Source organism: Diabrotica undecimpunctata, chromosome 3, assembly GCF_040954645.1.
Source record: "Diabrotica undecimpunctata isolate CICGRU chromosome 3, icDiaUnde3, whole genome shotgun sequence".
Lineage (NCBI taxonomy): Eukaryota > Metazoa > Arthropoda > Insecta > Coleoptera > Chrysomelidae > Diabrotica > Diabrotica undecimpunctata.
In genome coordinates, this window is record NC_092805.1 from 51,567,081 (window position 1) to 51,583,763 (window position 16,683).

Here is a 16,683-nt window from a genome sequence, read left to right on the forward strand (position 1 = left end):
CAAAATTCCGCTATTTAAACGAGTTTTTGGATTTTGAACAGCTTAAAATGCTTTACCTATCTCTAGTAAATCTCATCTTGTATATGGGATTTTAGGATGGGGTGGAGTAGCTGATTGCCATCTGGTGACCCTTCAAAATACTCAGAAATGGTTTCTTATACTAATATATGGAAAACGAAAAACATATCCCTCAGACTAACTTTTTCATGAAACTCAGGTTCTTGATGTTCGGCAATTGTACTGCTTAGAGCTACTTATATTCATAAAGATAAAATTCCTCTTAAAGTAAAAGTGTCTAATTATGAAACAAGAAGAAAATTGAATGTCCAATGTCTTCACACTTTAAAAACAATATCACGCAACGGTCAATTAAATATTTTGCTCCAAGAATATACAATCAATTGCCCATAAATTATAAAAATATCAAACATTTTTATTTGTATAAAAAATTAGTTACTGCTTGGGTAAAAGAAAAAAGGGAGTTGTGTAACCATTTAATAAATTTAAATTATACTAGATAAAAAAAATATAGAAATTAGATTAGAAACTGTAAAAATAAAATAATGATTTGTAAAAAAAACAACAAAAAAACAAACAAAAAACAAAAACAATATAAGCTCCATATATAAGAGAGGGAATAAAAGAGACTTCCAATTATAGAGGTATTACTGTGACGAGCTCTGTGGGCCGGTTGTACGGCAGAATATTAAAGAAGAGGGTTGAAAGACAGATACAAGATATTGAAGAACAAAGCGGCTTTCGTACCGGGAGATCCTGCCTTGATAATATATTTATCCTACGACAAATAATTGAAAAGCGTGTCGAAAGAAGTAGAGAGACCCATTTGGTATTTATAGACCTTGAGAAAGCATATGATAGTGTCCCGTTAAAGAAAATGTTTGAGGTCCTCAAAAGGTCCGGATTGGATTCGACGTATATCCGAGCTATATATAAATTGTACGAAAATGCAGTTAGTTGTGTAAAAATTGGAACCAGAACCTCAAATGAATTTAAAGTCACTAAAGGCCTAAAGCAAGGATGCTGTTTGTCACCGACACTCTTTAAAATATACGTCCAAGAAGCATTGAGGAATTGGAGAAATAAATGTAGATTTATGGGCATCGAGTGGGACAAGAAACTCTGTATACATTGTTGTTTGCAGATGACCAGGTGGTGGTTGCAACCGATGAGGAAGATATAAATTATATGAATCGAAAATTATTTGAGGAATATGCCAAATGGGGGCTTACTGTAAACATAAGTAAAACAGAATATTTAAAAATTGGAGGAAATACCACAGATCTGAGGCTTGAAAACGCAGTCATAAAAGGCTGCAACCAGTATAAATATCTAGGAAGCATCATATCAGCAGATGGCAGAGTTAAGATAGATGTACAAAACCGAATAACCCAGGGGAAAAAATGCATCCGAATACTGAATTCATTACTGTGGTCTAATAAAATAAAGATGCATACCAAACTTCGCGTATACAGAGCAATTGTAGAACCAATTACCACATATGGTGCCGAATGTTGGACGATGACAAAGAATGAACGAGATAAAGTAGACGTTGTGGAAATGGATTATCTTAGAAGGTCATGTCGAGTATCGAGAATGGAAAGAATCAGGAATGAGGAAATACGAAACCGTACAGGAATTAGAGATACTCTTTCAGATAGAATACAAGGAAGGCAATTACAATGGTATGGTCACGTGATGAGAATGGAGGAGGAGCGGTGGCCAAAGAAAGCCTTAATGTATGTTCCGCCAGAAAGAAGGAAAAGGGGAAGACCACCAAATTCCTGGAGAAGAGAAATTACAAAAACAATGCAATCTAGAGGCTTAGAAGAGGGAGATTGGAGAGATAGGAAAAGATGGAGGCTGAAATGCGGGAAGCGGCAATCGCCGTAGGACCCCCGTTATATGATGATGGATGAAAAAAAAACAATAAACATAAACCTGTCAGTATTAAACAGATTAAGTCAACAAGCATGTTTATGCTTTTAAGACTTTTTTTACGTTTATTTTATTGTAAGTAAACTGAAATTGTAAATTAATGTAATAACTATTGCTTTGAATAAACGTATTTTATTTAATGAGTTTTATTCACTGTGTAAAAATTTTTTGCTGGTATTGTATAGATAAATCTCCGCAGATGTTGAAAATTACGCTGTATTTTTAGTATCATTATATACATATCAAGATATTTATGTTACGTTTTATGCTACAATAAATGTGTATTAATTATCACATAGTATGCTGAAGGTGCCCTTGAACTAACATAGGAAGTTTATTGTCATGGTATTTTTAGAATTAACTATTGCAGTTTGCAGTATTAAATAACTGAGATAAACACACCAGCCTACAAATTGAAACAAGGTATTTTATCTTAAAATTGAGTATTTATAGACAAACATTTTCGGATTAGTCGTTTTTGGATTATGGTTGGAAACAATTATTGTGCAAGGTCTCCGTGTAATATAAGTATGTGCTGATAATTGTAAATTAAGAATTTCAGTACTAATATAGGTAAATGCATGAAAAAAGAAAAAAGAAAAGTATTTTAAAAGGGTGTAAAAATATTTAATTCCAAGCTGAGCGGTTTCGGCTTACAAAGTCATCCTCAGAGCTATGCTACAATAGAATAACTAACATAAGTAACTAATTTAAGTGTTACAAAGGGTATATAACTTACATCAAAGTTAAAAAGTACCACTGCTAAAGAAAAATCCCATTGGTGAAAAAATTATTATAGTTATTTTTTCACCAATGGGATCCCTCTTTAGTAGTGGTACTTTTTAAATTTTTACGGAAGTTAAACATTGTAACACTTAAATTAGTTATTCTATTGTAACATTGCTCTAAGGGTGGCTTTGTAAGCCTAAAGTGCTCACCTAGGAATTAAATATTTTACACTTTTAAAAAACTTTTCTTTTCCATTCATTCATTTGTCATAAGTGTGTACAAAAACATATCAGTATTTTTCTATTAAAATAGGTGATTTGTATAGTATTGTAACGTTTTAAATAAAACGAGCGGTTCGAATTTATATAAATATATTTATTTATAAGTTTACAGTTCGGTACTCTCTTATCAACTAAACTCAAGTCATAACATCGTTACAAATATATACCAAAGTTACTATGTTCTATAGAAAATGTCACACCGAGAGTGCAGTACGGCTAATATAGGAATGCACAATTGCCGGATTTCACGCCTTGTGCTTGGCGATACGAATAGGTCCAAGTGGTAGTCACAGAACCGTACCCAGATCTCTACGCCGGGCTCTGTCATTTATTATAAAATAATATATTGATAAAATAATTGCCTTCAAGTAGCCAAAAAGAGACATGAATTTGAATAAAAAGACCTTAAGTTTTTAGCGAGAATTTTATTATAAAACTGTATACGTTATTAAACCAGTGGCGCACCCAGAATTTGTCTTAGGGGGGGGGGGGGGGGGGTTTGAAATTTTTTTATGCTACCTCCATGTTGAGTCCCTACAATTTGGGTTTTAGTTTAATTTAAAGTACTAAAGATAGCAGTTCCAAAGATTCAGGTATCTATTATCCTACCTACCAACTAAAACCACCCTCTCTTACTTATGCGTAGTTGACTGTCGCACGTACCGTACTCCGAAAGTGGGATGGCCACTGTAAGGCTGACGACATTTTTGGAACACTCCCTTCTCTTATCTAGATCTTATCTATTGTTCTGAAGCTATTTTCTTGTGGCATTTTAAAGTAATTACTATTTTAACGGGAATAAGCCAAAATTGAAGGTTAAAATAAGGTTATTGACGTTTGACATTAATCGAACTTGTAAATACAATACATTTTGAAGACGGCTATCGCCGTATTCCCGTTCTCCTCCGGGAATCCTCCCGGTGCAAGGCATGCTCCTCCTCCAAACCTGTCGATTCAATCGCTCTTCTAATTCCTTCATTTCAAGAGCGTCGAGATCTACCTCCTTTTTTTCTTCCAGGGGGCTTCGATTTGTGAAGTTTTTGGGGTCAACGTTTGTCAGACATTCTCAATTGATGTCCAAACCATTTTGAACCTCTTCTTTCTATTCTGTCAATGACCGTTTCTGTAGCATTCATGTTATTTCTTATAGATTCGTTAGATTTCCTTTCCTGCCTTGATATTCTAGCACTTCTTCTCAAATAATCCATTTCAACTGTCAACAATCTTCTCTTCAGGTCTGCATTAATTGTCCATACTTCAGAGCCACAGAACAAAGAACTGATTCAACCATGGTTTGCCCTATTCTTTTTTTGTTCCTTTTGGAAATGTGGTGATCCCACCATAAGGAGTTCAGACATCCTACAATTTTACGTCCCTGATTACTTCGTGTTTAATTTCGGTTTCTCCCAAGCCGTTCTTAGCAATCTTCTTCTTCTCGTGCCACTCCTAGCGGAGATTGGAAATCATCATGGCCACTGCGACTTTGTTAGCAGCGCGCCTAAAAAGTTCAATCAAACTACACCCGAACCATTCACGTAGATTACGCAGATTACGTAGATTCTTAGCAATGAGTGGATCTAAATATTTAAATTTTTTCACTTGTTTGATTTCCACGTCCTCGTCTATCAACACTTCAAACCTTGCATCTGAACTGATAATTAAGTAAATATTCTGTTTTCTTTATGCTGACTTGTAACCCCCATTTTAAATATTCTCTCTATAGACACTTTATCATAAATTCTAGATCATAAGAATCTTGAGCTAGGATGACTTAGTCATCCGCAAAGTTTAGGGAGAACAGTACGTCATTTCCTATGGGGATTCCCATTCCCTGGCAGTGGTTTTTCCAATTTTGGAGGGCTGCCTCAATATATAAATAAAACAGTAAGGGTGACATACTGCATCCTTGTTTTAGTCCTTTAGTTTCTTTTATTGGCTCTGATAGTCTATATCCGATTTTTAGGTAAGTAGTGTTATCCATGTATACTTCTGTGATTATTCCTAAAAGGTATGGACTAATGTCGAGTTGTTGTTAAGCTTGCCACAATTTAAGTCTTGGAACTGTATTATACGCCTTTCCTAGGTCGATGAAGGCTAGATGTACTTCTGTACCAACCGCTATTCTTTTTTATATTAATTGTTGGAGTATAAACAAGTTATCAGTTGCGACTTATTCCCATTAAAATAGTAATTAGATCTTATCTCTGTCATTAGCCCGGTTGGTATTTCTCTTCTTCTTCTTTCTTTTTAATGACTGCTTGGATGTAATTGTGAACACTATTCCATCCCTCCGTATTTCCCGTCATCTTTACGATCATCTCTTACAGTCACAGGGTTCATACCTATTTCTTTATACATTCTGTTTCTCTCCACTGTACATCTATTACACTCCAGCATTGTGTGAGTAACAGTGTCGGAATATTCGCAGTATAGGCATTTATCTGCATCTGTCTTTCTGAACCTATGAAGATACGCCCTAAAACAGACAATCTACCCAGTCCCTTATGCTCGGGATCAGCATCTTTGTCCACTGAGCAACATCTTCCTTGTTGTTCCACTCTTCTTGCCATTTTTCCATTGATCTTTCCCTTTCTTTTTTTTATAGCTGTTGTCAAATGCTTTCTTCTCCCATAGAGATGTCTCTTTTCTTTTCTACTGCTCTAACACATGCAGAGGAACACAACCCGTGATAGTCTACAAGGCCGCCGCAGATACAGTCCTGTAGGCGCATGCTACTCGCAACAGACTCGTTCTGTCTAATTTTTTATAAGCCTAATATTAGGTCTCTATATCTAAATATAATGAAAAATATTATTAATTATTGCGTATTTATACAATAATTATTGTGTTCTACATATTTAAAGTGGTAATTTAATTATTCAATCAGCGTTTTGGATTTTTTGTATTGTGTGTGAAAGACAAGTTACATTTTTCTACTATTCTTTACATATTGTTTACTTTATATGCCCTGGGGGGGGGGTTTAACCCCCAAAACCCCCCCCCCCTGGGTGCGCCACAGTATTAAACTAACAAATGTATTTTAAATTACATTTCTTGATAGCTATAAATATACCGGGTGGAACCTCCGGTAACTCGATTTCCGTGCACCCAGCCCAATATCCAAGAAAAACTTTTTCTTTTGTAAATATGTGAACAATTATCAGGAACGGGAATATCGAAAAAGCTTTGCACATTTTTTAATCCCGGCGATGTTATTAAAAAAACAAGTTGCGCACTTGAATCACTGCGAAATTTTAACACCTACTATGAAATTTTTTTTTGTGGAAATCTGAAGTGCAGTTTTTGTCCTTGTTAAAACATAATGCAGTCTCGCATTTTTTACACACAACATAAGTTTACCTAGTTCCTTGGCATAGCAACCTGGTAGTTTTCAGCGAAACCTTGTGTTATTCCATATGGGATAATGGTTTTCCTTGCCCACACTTGACCAGATGAGCAGGTATAAGGTTTATAGTGTAAGTTATTTAACATTATATTATATGTATTTATATTTTATTAAACTAACAAATATATTTTAAATTACATTTCTTGATAGCTATAAATATACAGGGTGGAACCTCCGGGAACTCGATTTCCGTGCACCCAGCCCAATATCCGAAAAGCCCATACTCTGATTGGACTGGTAAATGCATTGTATTGGTTATACAGTATAAAAGAATCGAGGTTACTCACAGATATTCAATTAATTATACTAAAGTCGTCCTCTACATCCGAGATGTCGGATTCGCTTTCGCTACTCTCCCCTGTGTTCGCGTGTATTATCAATTGGTCTACGTCATCTTCTCAGTTTCCGTTTTCTCAACAACATGAGTGACATAATTGCGCCAATTATGTGCCTCTGTGGCGCGTGCGAAACCCTCGTCGATCAACTGGCGTACCTCGTCGTTTTTAAAAGTGGTATTATGGGTACCTACATATCGCTTAACTTGGTTCCACACCATTTCATAGGATTCAATTCGCAGTGATATGGAGGAAGCCTTAAAATATAAACATTATGTTGTGAAGCATACTCATCAAGATGATACTTATCGTATTGATCTTTAAAAGCACGCGCTGCTTCTAATAGCTCGGATTTCAAATAATACTCCTCGAAAAAAATGTCTTTTTCCACTAGCCATTCCTTGATTGCAGCTTTATTCCAGGAATTGTTAGGGAATCTCTCTTTACGGGAGTGGTACGATGCATTGTCCATTACAATGAATTTCCTGCGACCATTATTTGGTAAATTTGATATTAATGTCTCCTTAAACCACGACTCAAAATATGCGGCATCCATTTCATCGTTATAGTCGCCATCATTTTTCTTTGCCAGAAAAACAGGCTGTGTGCCAGGAAGGAAACCTCCTGAAAAACCTGTATGCAATAAAACATATCGTGGACCTCGTTTAGTAGGTGCTTTTAAGCCAGTACTTAAACCTTTGAGAAAAGCATCACGACTGTTTTGTATCGTAGTATCGCACCATTCGTAATTTATAGATTGGCCAACATTAACCCACGATTCGTCAAAATATATGATATTGCAATGGTCTTTTCGCAAACGTCGTATAGTTCTCAAATAATTATGGCGCCAATGAATAATATCCTCTCCCTCCACCATGATGCTTCTTCGGCCACGTTTCTTATAAACAAATCCAATATCTTTCAGAAGTCTGTATAAAGTAGAAAGAGACAACGGTTGTATATTCTCATTACCTTGTATGAAGTTATGTATATGCTTTAAGAATGGCGACAAATTTTTCATGAAAAATTCACAATGAACAATTCTCCGTAGAATACTTCTTACACCCCCGTCATATGTGAATATTCTAGAATTTAATTGACACACTCGTTTTTTACGTTTTTTTGGCGATTTAAACGTTCCACTCTGTTCTTTTTCTTTTTTGAAATTGTAAATGCTTCTTTCGCTAACACCAGTCATCAACGAAGTACGTCTTACAGCAGCACTTACATTAAGTCGTTCCGTATTTTGTAAAAAACACAACACATTTAACACTACGAGTTTAGCGCAACCGTTAAATAATTCACCGGATTTAAACTTATGGGACTCCATGCTCTCTGTTGAAACTCGGACTAAATTTTGAAGTGTAGTTTCACTATTTCACCCTGAAATACTATCTAATACTAATTATGACAAACAAGTTTATGGTCATATTTAGGTGATTATGTTAATGATGGTAATTTGTAGCAGAAGTTTTACAAAAGAAATGAAGACCTATTTATAGAAACAACATAACTGTATTTTTAATATTTTACATACAATAGAAAAAATCTAATTTCTATGAAAGAATTGGAAATTTGAATATTATATATAATATCTATAAATAATATCATTTCCAAGTTTCCAAATTCTTTCCTAGAAATTATGTAGGTTTTTTCTATTTTATGTAAAACATTAAAACTACAGTTATTGTATGTTGTTCTTGTAAAGAGGTGTTCAAATGTTACTCTTATGAATATGATTCAATTGTATATCTCATGTTGACGTTTTATATGCAAAATTCATAGTTTTCGTTGTCAATAACTCATCAATGCCTGTTTATTCTACTGTATACGTATACATGATATAAAATATTTTACTCGTACTCCCGGCAGATGCATTTTATCCAAGCCGGTCCTGTGAGACAATGAGCAATCAACAGCTGGAGAAAACCGACAAACCTGCGCGTTTATTACCCGTATCTTACCCGTACTGCACTCTCAGTGTGACATTTTCTATAGTATAGAACATTCCCACCTCTAATTCACCTACGTGACGGGTTGTTTTCTCTCGCACTCGATATCGCTGGAAAGTTCTAGTCGCTTGCGAGATGCAGCCGTTACACGGGCCACGCTGAATGCATGTTCGTAACAGTATCCTTCACAGAAAAAAATAATTTTGACTAATAAAAAAAAAGTAAAAATTAGTCAAAAATATAATCGAGAAGAGCTTTAATAATGATAGAATTGTACACACGACAACCATTTTGTTGAAACCAAATATTAAAATTTAGCCCTCAAAGTTCTCGAGTGCACTCATACTATTTTCAATAGAAAATAGACCCACGATATGTAGCCTAATGATCCCAGATCATAAATTTAATTTCTGGGGATACTGTATATGTAAAGGAATATTGAAATGCTTCTTGCCCCTAAATCTTAGCTATATATAAGATAACTTTGTTTTCACAAAATAAAGCAAGTCGTTCTTGAACTCCTGATTAGAATATGCTGAGTACGACAATTTTATTGAAGCGAAGCTTCTATTCTTCTTCTTCGCGTGCCATATCAGACGTAATTATCCGACGTTAGCTGTCACCATTGCGAAGGCTTCTCGATCTTCTGCAATATGGAATAATTGTCCTGCATTTGTTATCTGCGTCCATTCACGAATGTTATTTAACCAAGAAACTTGTTTTCATTCTAAACCTCTACGGCCCTCTATTTTGCCTTTAAGGATCAGTTATAATATTTTATATCGAGTTCCCCTTACTATATGTCCCAGATAAGACATTTTTCGATGTTTAACAGTATTTAACAGTTCTCTATCCTTGTTGACGCTCCTTAGTACTTCTTCATTAGTTTCCCTTCTGTCCAAGGTATCTTCAGCATTCGTCTATGAACCCACATTTCCAATGCTTCAATTTTGTTCATGATCGATACTTTTAGCGTCCACACTTCTGCATTATACAAAAGTACGGACCAAACACAGCACTTAACCATTCTTTGTCTTAGTTCTAAACTGAGATGATTATTGAAAAGAAATGACTTCATTTTCATAAAAGTAGTTTTAGTTATTGCTATTCTACGTTTTATTTCTATGTCTGAATCTAGTTGGTCCGTTATCACAGTTCCCAAATATGTCATTTTGTGAACTTTCTCAACTTGGACTCCGTTTAATTGAAGCTTTGCATCGGGATGTGGGTCACGACTAAACACTAAAAATTTGGTTTTGTTTGAGTTTATGTTAATGCCCATTTCCTCTCCTACCTCGTGAATACGATCAAGCAGAATTTGGAGACCTTCAATATTATCTTACAGAATTACTGTATCGTCTGCATATCTAATCATAATAAGTAGTTCCCCGTTGATTTTTATGTCATATGGTTGTCTCTCAAGTGCCTTTTTAAATAACTGGTCAGCGTAAACATTGAACAATGTTGGTGACAAAATGCAACCTTGTCTGACTCCCTCGTTGTATGGAGATTTCATCGGTGTAGTTATCTCCAATTTTATATCCTTATAATATATATATATATATATATATATATATATATATATATATATATATATATATATATATAGAATATCCTTGTCATCTATTCCGATATTTTTCAGTATTTGCATTAATTTTACATGCTGTACTTTATCGAATGCCTTTTCGAAGTCCACGAAACATGCAAATACATCTTTTCTTTGGTCGCGGCATTTTTGTAATAGGATGTTAAGCGCAAAAAGTGCCTCCCTGGTTCCCATAGCATTTCTAAAACCAAATTGGGTATCTTCGAGTTTTTCTTCGCATTTACGTCCAATCTGTTGTGAAATATTAAGAGTGTGGCTCATTAGGCTAATTAATCGATATTCTGAGCATTTTCTCGCATTATGTTTTTTAGGTATTGCAGCAAAGATGGATTTGAGCCAATCTGTGGGAATCACTTCGGTGTTATGTAATATTAAATTAAAAAGTCTTACTACTACTTTTATGTTATCATCCCCTATTAGTTTCAGCAACTCAGTTGGTGTATCATCTGGACCACAAGCTTTTCTAATTTTAGCATTATTTATAGCGTGTTCTACCTCGCATTTCATAATTTCTGGGCCGTCAGTACAGTTTTCGTAGAATTCGGCAATAGAAGCTTCTATACTGGAGTTGTATTTCTTTTTTTTTTTTTTCTATAGTAAAATGCTGAGACGAGCGTCATGGAAATAACGCCACGAGAAAGCGTCACGGAACTAACGTCACGATAAAGCGTCATAGCTGTTCGTCATACCGATTCACTACTCTCAATCAATTCGTTTCTAGTGATCAAAAATAACTTTCAAAATACAGACATTGAATAAGAAGTAAAAAATTAAAAGAATAAATGTCAATAAAAAATTCGATTCGTAAATATTGTCAAAGGTTAAAAGTCATATATGTCATCCATTTATAAAAATATTGAATCGTCTGTTTAAATTTTTATGAACACTTTTCAATTAAAATAATTTCATATAAATACAATTATTATTTTTAAACATATTATTTAGTTTATATACCTAATAATCAAATTTAAAGCTTCAGTTTTCAAAAACCGTATACAGGGTGAAATTTTTTTACTTTTGAACTACTTTTTTTTAAACTGGACCTGATTTTTTCCAGTTTGAATCAGATCCGGTTTGTTTGTTAAATGTTAAATTAAATGGTCGTTCAAAAAACTTAATTTGTGTAAGAAAAGTTACATTTTTTAAATCTGTGGTACAGTTTGATTAACTTTTAATTCATAGTAAAATTTAATTTTTTTTTATTAAAAAATTAAAGTATTCGTGTGAGGAAAAAAATACTTAATTATGGTATTTTAATGGTCTATTTATCTAATTCATAAAATTCTTATTAGAGTTTCAAAAACCGTATACAGGTTGAAATTTTTACTATGAACAAAACGAACTAATTTTTTAAAGCTGGACCTGATTCTTTTCTAGTTTCAATAAATCAGTTGATAAGGTTTTAGTGGTGTCACGTTTGACCAAAATAAGAGACACATTAAACTTACCGTTCAAAAGTTATGACAAATAGAAATTTCAGTCAACATTGACATTTCACCCTGTATTTTATTAAATAATGGGAGCAGACACTTCTTAATGGTCATTTGTTATTCCCAATAGGGGCCTCCATATGAGTTATGACGTATGAAGTATGTACAGTTTCTCATGACTCATCCTGCATATTAATATCTAAGCGATTGGAAACCTCTGTAACAGATGTTAGATCTTATAGAGGCTCAAATTGCGATTCAGGACATTTCTTGGTCATATCGAAGATAAAACAAATAGGTAAGAAAAGAGAAAGGGGCCAAACAAAGAAAATGGAACACATATATTGTTCAAAAATCATAAGAAGAAGAAGAATCAGTACCAGCAGAAAATAAAGCTAATACTAAATGAAAGAAGAAAATAACATCGAAGACGAATTGAATATCATCCAAACGACAATTACCAATACAGCAAGAAAAACAGGCGAAACCTCAAGCAAAAGAAACGAGGAATGATTGGACCAAGATTGCCGAAAAATGTCTACAAAGGAATTCCCGATTAAATAGAAGGATATATGAAGAACTAAGAAGGGATGCAAGGAGAAGTATGTAGAAGGAAAAAGAGAGAATTGTTAAATAGAAAAATACAACAAATTACAGTCTATAATAACAGAAGAGAGACTAGGAAATTTTACAGTGAAACCCAGCGATACACTCAAGGACACATGAGAACAAAAACCGGGCAACTATCAGCGAGAAAAAGGAACTAATGAAAAGGTGGAATGACCATTTTTAAAGGCACTTAAACCCAGAAAAAAACAAAACAAAACCAAGAAGAACAACTAGTTGAGGAACCAACATTGAAAGAAACTATATGTCATAAAACATCTGAAAAATAACAAAGCGCCTTTTACAGATAGAATAACTACAGAACTGATAAAGAATGGTGGACATGTGCTATGTAAGCGTATCCATAAACTAATCTGCCGCATATCGTCGCTAAGATGCCAAAACTTCGTATCCCAATTTTCGGATGGTTTTGTGTTTTTTGGGTCGCCGACATTAGGAATTCGAGCTGTATAGATAGCAAAACCTCTTATCTCAAAGCGTGTGAAATTGCACCTGCGTGACTCGAATCCAGAAACCTCGTATCTCACATATTATATACAAAACCTCGTAAGTCAACACGTGTTTTAAAAATTTGTAAATATATAACTCTTTTGTGCAAGTTATATGGATTTATAAGAATTATAAGTGTATATTAGAAGCTATGATAAGTGAAAACATCTTCTAAACAGAAACATTACTAATATTATTCCAAAAAATTTGAGGTTATGATGATTCAATTAATCTATTTCAGTTGATCAACTACAACAAATTATATAAATCAATTAAGGAAAAACATAAACTTGTCAGATGGTACAAGAATTTCCAAAATAATGTATTTCAGTAAATTTTTCAGTGAGAAAAATTGTGATACGAGGTTTTGGTACCTAATCAACTATTCAGAATAATGAGTTACAAGGTTCCTTTAAAAAAATAATAAAGTGCTTATTTTTGTTTTATTTTTAGGCAAGCCAGGCTGCGAGAATGGTCTAATCATCACTAGCAAGTCTAAAACCGAATCCTGATATTGGCCATTCCAAAACTAATGCCAGAGTTTTATTAAATAGTAGACTACTTTCACTTGACATTGCTAATGAGTTGAATGATAGCATCACCAATTGAGATTCACATTCTAAAGAGGTGGTCACAGAGCTAAGTGCCATGATAGTGGAGAAGATTGGAAAAATACTTGCGTGAGTGAAGGTGTAAAGGTAATTGAAATTCAACAACATACAAGCTCCAATGAAGAGATCCTTAAAAACTTCAATGAAGACATAAAATTGGATAATACAGGCTTTGAACAAGTTTATGAGACTTTTCAAGAAGAAACCTCCAGTTTCCAGCAAATTGCTTCTTCTTCAGGCTATTCACGAAATATTCAAGTACATTCCTGTATTATTTTGAATCCAAAAAGTACTACTAAACAAACAGGGTCTCATTTAAAAAATGTCTCATTTAGGTGTCATTTAAAAAATGACACCCAAAAAAGATGCCTGGCTAGTACTAATGTAGAAGATAATGTAATAAATGTTGATGTGAAGGAATCTATTCAGGTGGAGAATGTTAGAAAGGATTTAACTTTGAATATCGAAGATCTCAGTGGAGATCTGGAAAATCGACACACTATAACACCGACATTGATTTTGAAGAATCTTTTGAGTCATAGTCAAGTTGTCATCAAAATACTTCGTAGTATTCTGAAGAGGAGCTGTCAATGTCACCAGACGCAAAAAAAAAATTTGAAGCAAAACCTAAAGAAGTAAGTGCTGTATGAGAAAAAAAAATGAGAAAAAAGGCGTTGCAAAAAAGTCAAAGCAGATTCTTCTACTTGGGAAAGAAATGAACAAAAATGTTTAAGAATGCGCGGTAAAGAATAGAGATCAAAAAATAAGAAGAAAGATGAATCTATAGTTGCCATAAAGAGAAACTCCCGAGAAATTAAACCGAGATGCATTTCAGCAATATGTCTAGCAGCAAAAGAAAAAAGGAAGTCTTCAATAATAACCGATGAGCAACAAAGGAAGATTTTTGATGGGTTTTGGTCTAGATGCATTGGCATCAACGAAAGTTATTTGTGTCTAAGCTCCAACAAAGCAAAAAACAACACAAAAATATCACGGCGTAATGTAAGTTTATTTTATTATTTGAAAATAGATAATACCATAATTCCGGTATGCAAGAAAATGTTTCGCTCCACTTTAGGTTTGGGTGAATGGAGTGTTCCAAACTGGGGTGAAAACTAGTTGTTACTCGGGTATCCCAAAATAACTACTTCTAATTTTCCTACTAAAATAAACCTGTCAATGTTGAACTCAGAAATAAAGTTAAAGTGTTCCTTGAAAAACTGCCAAAGATGCCCTCCCATTATTGCCGTTCAACAACGAGTAAACTTTATTTGGAAACAACTTTTCAATAATATAAGGAAGTGTACGACATATAAAAAAAGTATGAACCACAATCTGCTGTCTGATATGTTTTCTTAAAGGAGATGAAAAACACAAACATTGATGTGTATCATCCAAGGAAGAACAAGTGTGATTTATGTTTTTCTCATAAACTTAGCAATGTAGAGCAAGATTATCACACATTAGCCAAAAAGAATGCGCTAGAAAGGAAAAAATGAATGGTAAAAAAGATGTGTTGTTGGAAGAAAAAGTGTGAGTATTTATGATGGATGTACAAGTGGTCCAACTTGTCCTTGTCATCCCAGCAAGCATAGTATACTTTAAACAAAAACTAGCATGCCATAACTTTACCAACAATAATTTAACAAGTGATAAGGTAGTTTGGTATGTATGGCATGAGGGAGAGGCAAAAATGGATGCCAACTCCTATACATCTTCTATAATTGATTTTTTATATAAAGAGTTACATGCCCAAGAAAAGAACAAAGCAAAAGTTTTTTATAGAGATGGATGTTCTGTGCAAAATCACAACATGATATTGGCTAATGCACTTCAGCATTGAAAATGATATGGTAATTATACATAAATATTTAGTTAAGGGTCACTCGCAAATGGAGTATGATAGTGTACACTCCACCACTGAAAAAACTCAAAAACTTGTATCTCGCGTTTTTTCAAAAAAAATCTAACTTTATTTTTTTGAAGTTTAATCATCGTCACAAATAATTCAATTGGTGAAACTACCCACATTTCAGAAAAAGAACTTTAAAAGTTGTATTTTCTACTATGGGAAGTTTTAAGTGATTTTCCAAAATACACTAATTTTGAGATACAAGGTTTTGACATCTGAATGACGATATGAATACTAGAAATCATCCTAGAGGATTGGAAAGTATGAATCATATTCCTATGTACAAGGGGAGACAAACGATTTTTTGCAAAAATTATAGGTGCATAACAGTGTTCAATGTCGCCTACACGATATTATCAGGAATATACACCTGTCTTGAATCATTTTCGCAAGAAATAATTGGTGAATACCAATGTGGTTTCACACCAAACAGGTCGACTATAGACCAAATACATATATTAAGAGGTATACATGAAAAATGTTAATTCATGTTACTTGTTTAGAACATGGAATAAACAGAGTTGTGGAGGAAATAAGGAAAAAAATTTCCTCTAGTTAACAGTTTATTAGCAAGCTTCAAAAAGGCATTCCTGAAATCACCTGTAAGAATTCAATTGTTATAGAGAGATGCTTCCAGCTGTTCCACTACCACAGCAAACCATTTTAATACGATGGGGTACATGGTTGATGGTTGGACTATACTATCATTTAATTGAATTGAAAAACAGAATTAAAATTTTAACTGATGGTAGGTGCCAACACAGTTTAACCACTACCACTACTTCTTTTTTATACTATATGGTGCCAATCTCTCTTAAACGCTAAGCACGCATTTTAAAATAACATTCTTCAACAGCAACTGTCATTGTTCTATAAAATATTTTAAATGCTAAAAACCGGTAGATTTCACAAAAAAGATTCTCAAATCTGTTTATCTTGTTAAAAATATTAGGTACAATTATTTAACCATATTACTTACCACAAATTGATATAAGGTGAAACACTATGAATTAAATATTTGACTCAAACCAAACAAGATTTATAACTCCTGTTTTGTTTTCTCTGCCAACGTCAAGCATAGAATAAATAACCGAACACACATAGAAGCGACAGTCCTTTGAAGTTACGTGGCCAAGCCGCCAATGACAGCTAACAACCAGAAAATTAATAGTCAGTGGGCATATCACACAATATAAATTCTTAAGAGCTGAGGCGCAAAATTTCGGGCCAATGTTTTTTAAATGCATTCATTTTTTCCGAATCCTGAAAAAACTAATAAGTATTTTTGAAAAATTTAAACGCAGAGTGAAAGACTACATTATTACTGAGGGCCGAAAGTCCCTGAAAAC

At 33.9% G+C, this 16,683-nt stretch overlaps 1 protein-coding gene across 1 annotated transcript in view; it reads right to left on the bottom strand.

The window, feature by feature from the left end:
* Positions 1-16,473, bottom strand: part of LOC140436793 (glutathione S-transferase-like) — a 50,399-nt gene extending 33,926 nt beyond the window's left edge. Inside the window, exon 1 of the mRNA XM_072525885.1 lies at positions 16,314-16,473. The gene's annotated coding sequence lies outside the window, so the exon portion shown is untranslated. The remainder of the gene's footprint in view (positions 1-16,313) is intronic.
* Positions 16,474-16,683: the final 210 nt, after the last annotated feature.